The sequence below is a fragment of the Olea europaea genome, chromosome 18 (genome assembly GCF_002742605.1).
Source record: "Olea europaea var. sylvestris chromosome 18, O_europaea_v1, whole genome shotgun sequence".
Lineage (NCBI taxonomy): Eukaryota > Viridiplantae > Streptophyta > Magnoliopsida > Lamiales > Oleaceae > Olea > Olea europaea.
The window spans coordinates 6869380-6874236 of NC_036254.1; the positions used below are offsets into that span (position 1 = coordinate 6869380).

Here is a 4857-nt window from a genome sequence, read left to right on the forward strand (position 1 = left end):
GTTGAATCTGGTGATTATGAATGTGTTTCCACTCTAGAGGTATATCGTCATTTTCAAATTCCATATCAAACTATTAAGATTTGGATGAGTATATCATGTGAAATTGTGAATTGTGCTGTGAATTGTGAAGTGACTAGTGAGAAAATAGATATTGTGAAATTGCACTGTGAAGTGGGAATTTTGGAATTAGTATTGCCATGTGATATTGTGAATTAAATTGAAAATAGTATTGAACGTTCGGCGTCAATAAAATTTGTGCCCGCACTGAATTTTTATCTTGGCTCCACCGCTGACCATAATACCTTTTAGTTTAAGAAAAAAAATTATGAGGTAAGTTAATTTATTTAGCATACGTTAATGGTTAATTAAGTTTAATTACATTGATTACATTAAATCATTTAAATTCCTTTCATATTATAAACATACCCACATTTGTAAGTTACATTTTAAATTATATACTAGGTTTTAATTACATTGATTACATTAAATCATTTAAATTCCTTTCATATTATAAACGCACCCACATTTGTAAGTTACATTTTAAATTATATACGTAAACAAAATATTAAAGAAAATCATTTTCCTTCCATTAGAATAACTTAAGTATGGCAAGTCCAAAATTATTTCTTTTTGAACCAACTTATGTTATTTAACATGAGCTATAAAATGAGTATAACATCGATATATTTTTATCAACTTTTGAAATACTTAAATATTTGACCCAAATGACTACGATAAATTCTAAAGGTGTATTTATGCAAAATAAATCATTTATGCAAACAAGTGAGCCGTGTTTATTATTTCAACTTTTGGACTTTAGTGTGACAATGAGGCTGGGCAGAACTATTTCATTTTTAAATTACCAACATTAATTTAGTCAATCAAAAATTAAAATTAAAATTCAGGGTGTTACAGTTCCAAATTGTGGACTGTCTTCCACATGATTGTATAGCTATCCATAAGCACTCAATGAATATGGGGCTCATACTTCATTTCCACCCTTCTTTCACATCACCCTCTCTTCGTTTAATATTGCTCCCACCCAACTTACCCTGATCAGATTGGCCGAAATGGTAGGATTGTTTTTTTTTTTTTTTTTTTTTTTACGGAGTATTTCCGGTCTGAGTGGAGAGCTTTCTTCGTACGATTTACATTCCGTTTATCATCTCATGAGAGCAGGAATAACATGCACCCTCAAAAGGGGTATTACTGCCATACTCCTCGATCTCCCAACATGTGCCTAAAACTCGTAACTACTCCCAATAAGATATATAATTGAAAGCTCTCTCTCTCTATTTTTTTTTATTATTATTATTTTTTACGGTGATTGGAGGCTACAACTTAATGACCTGAGACCCTTCAGTGATTATGCCTCATCTTTATGGTGAATTTAGTGAGTTTTTCTCCTTTACTCGATATTGCTTTTATTTAAGAATTCATCTTATTTGATTATGCTCATGCAGATAGACAATTGGTGTTTATTTGTGCCCCTTAGAGATTCCAAAGGCTACTACTGTGTCAGAGGTTTTACTCCAAGTTTTATGTTACAACTCAATTTTCATAGAAAAAAAAAATTCAGATGTTGACTAGTCAAGGTCAAAGTCAATTAAGGACTGAAATGAAATTAAATATTTTATTGGGGTTTATTTTACAATTGGCAATATATGAGGATAAAATTAGATACAATTTAAAGTTGAAAATTTACTTATATATTTTTGGAAGTTTAGGATTAAATGTGATATAAAAATGGAGTTGATGGACTTACCCTGCAATTTTTGAGTAAGTGGGATTTATATTCATCCTTTGACCATTTTTTTCTCTCAAAACACACACTACACCTACTAGAAAATGGGCAGAGAGCGGAAAAGGCCGAGAAAGAAAGAAAAACTAAGGAAACAGGGAAGAAAAAAAGGGGAAGGATGAAGAAAATAAGAAAAGAGAAGAAGAGGAAGTGAGGTAAGGTTAATCCTTTCAAGTTTGAGTTTAATTTTTCCATTTGTTTCCAAGTGATAAAAGTATGCTTTATGTTAAAATTCTAGGGTTCTAACTTGTAGTAGAAATTTTCAAATTTAGGTGTGATAAACACGAATTGGAGCTCAAGCTTGAGGATTACTTCATTTCCAATTTCAACTAGGTAAAGAATATATTTTTTTTTAGCAAACCCTAGAAATTTTATTTGGGATTTTTGGATTAAGTGGTGTTCATGGAAATGATGATGTTGAGGAAATAATTATTTGGAAACATGAAATTATGGAACAAGAGGAAAATTTAATTGGTCGAAGCATTGTGACAAGTTGTCACTAGAATGAAGTGGTAATTACATTAATACTTGGAATAAAGGCTATGTTGATGAATTAGTTATTAGTTAAGGGATCGTGAAGTGTGATTAGCTCCAATTAATAAAGGAAAATTTGGGAATTTATTTAAGTATTAAGAAATTTAATTTAAGTTCTATTATTAGATATTAAGGTTTCTTGATTTGATAGTAGATAATTTGGTTATTAATGTCGTATTTCAGGTGGTGACAAGAAGATTAGAAATGTTTATCAGGCAATCTAATTTGTAGCTCATACTTTGTGAGTGGATATAAAAACTTATTTTTCAGAAATTAGTATTTATTATTATTTTATACAATTGATTTTGACAGCATGATTTTTAGAATAAAATGGATTTATAATTAGATATTTTTAAAGTTAAATTCAGTTCAATTAAATCACTTCAATAGCATGTTCCATTCGTATTACATGTTTTAGTATAGCTAAAGTTATTTCTAAAAATCACCAGAAAGTATCCAGGTGATTTTACTCTAGTCTGTATTGGTGTGAATGTGTTTCCACATTGTATGACCAGTTATGGTGATTTCACCCGCTCTGCACTATTGTGAATTTGTTTCTATAGTGTATGACTAGATTATCAGAAGTCTTTGGGATCTACTTTCGTACACAAATAGGCTTTGGGCCGTGTACTAGGGTGATTAGCCTTTGGGGTGGCTCTGCGTACGTATGACCAGATTATCAGATTGTCAGATGTGAATGGACTTGCCTTGTACATCAAGATTACTCTGTACATGAGTAAGGTTATTCATAGGGTACCTTTTTGGTGTGATTTTTCAGTATTTCTACACTTATCAGTTTTCATTATAGAATTCAGTTAATTCAGTTTTCAGAATAAAGCTTTCAGCTTATAGTATTGAGTAGCGGCAATATTTCATAGATTTTCATGGATATCAGATTATTTATAGTCATTATATTATACAGATACTTTTCTAAAATTAAGAAAAAAGAATTTTATGATGCAATCATGGTTAGTTTTAAATGTGTTACCAGATTTTAGAAATTCTCAAAGATTTAATAAAGTTAGAATTTTTAGAAAATGTGCTTAAATGGAAAAGTTTACTTATTTGCAAACTATCCACTCACTGAGTTACAAACTCATATATTTTGTCATGTTTTTTTCCCTATCAGGAGATCGTTGATTTTGAGATACTTAGAAAAGCCTTCTGAAGTGAAAGAGACTGTTTCATAGTATGTAATGTATAGTTGGGAACTCATGTTTATTTAGTACTTGGTCTAATATTTTGTTTGACGTGTATTTCATAGAAGGGTTTGTAATTGATGTAATACTTGCTTGTAGACATGATGCTGATGTAGAAGTACTCAGTCGAGTTTAGTTGTATTTTGTTTTAGTTGTGGTGATATTAGTGGAAGTGGTGGTTTTCAAAACTTTTGGTTTGAATGTCTATATGAGGTTTTGTTGATTTTTCAGGTTGGTTTTGTCCATATTTAAAGGGAAACTCTGTCAAAATTTTTATAGAAATATGTCACAGTCAAAGTTGGATAAGTTTGCCTTGGTGGTGGGTTTGACACTTAGCTGGCATCTACCATCGGCCCACGACACATGTCAAATCAATTAGGTTGAATCGGGACGGGTCATGTCATTTTAAGTCTCTATTCTTTCTTTACCGCAATGGTGCATTAGACATAGGGATTTTTGGAGTTTTCTCTTTTTGTCTCCCGTACTACAAAGGCTGTATATGCCTATTTCAATTCGTCTTAGGAAAAACTAGTAGAAGAGCTTACTTTTACTGAGAGGGGGAAGATGATTTACACCCATGGCCAACGAGCTACTGTCTTATCTCAAGATTAGTTCTATAGCGAGGTGATGCAATACTCTTCAGATAAACTAAATGATGATGATGTCAGAAGGAACAAATATAAGGCAATGAGTAAGGGTGCCAAAGCTTTTCTTGCGAAAGAAGCTTCCTTAGTAGATTATGCCAAGAAGATCTCTTTGAATCTAAAATTGACTAAGAAAATCCACGTAGCTCATGTTGCAAGGACTGAACATGACGCTTCGCGTCTTAAAGAGGAGTTCCAATTGACTAAGTCTAGTTAGGAGGCTGTCCTCATAAAACTTAATAATAGAAGGAATGAAATAGTTGTGTTTTGTGGTAAATTGATTAATAATGAGTTAAGATTAGCTGTTGTAGAGTCTAGCCTTTCTGGAGCAACTGCTCATGAGAAGAAGTTGGTTGAGGATACATTGCAGGAAGGGAGAAGTAAAGTGCTTAACATTATCAGAAACTTTCACATTTAATGAAATGTGGACTTTTTGGAGGCTTGTGAAGATGATATCGAAGATATCATGTTTATTGTTCTTAACCTATAGACTCTTAGGCTATCTCCCCAAGTGAGAATGTTGGTACCAATAAGCATCTTCACACTTCTATTCCTGCTTTTTCTAAAGTGAGGATGTAACGCCCCAAATTTTTAAATTTTATATTTTCGAAATATTAAAAAATTTATTATTTATTTATTATAGATATATTTTTTAAAGCGGAACGTAAATTCTTGTTTT

At 31.6% G+C, this 4857-nt stretch overlaps 1 long non-coding RNA gene across 1 annotated transcript; it reads left to right on the top strand.

The window, feature by feature from the left end:
* The first annotated feature begins 2672 nt into the window (after nt 1–2672).
* On the top strand, nt 2673–3762 carry LOC111367322. Its single transcript, XR_002697790.1, has 2 exons — nt 2673–3076; nt 3465–3762. It is a non-coding gene; the product is annotated as an uncharacterized LOC111367322 (long non-coding RNA).
* The last annotated feature ends 1095 nt before the right edge of the window (nt 3763–4857 follow it).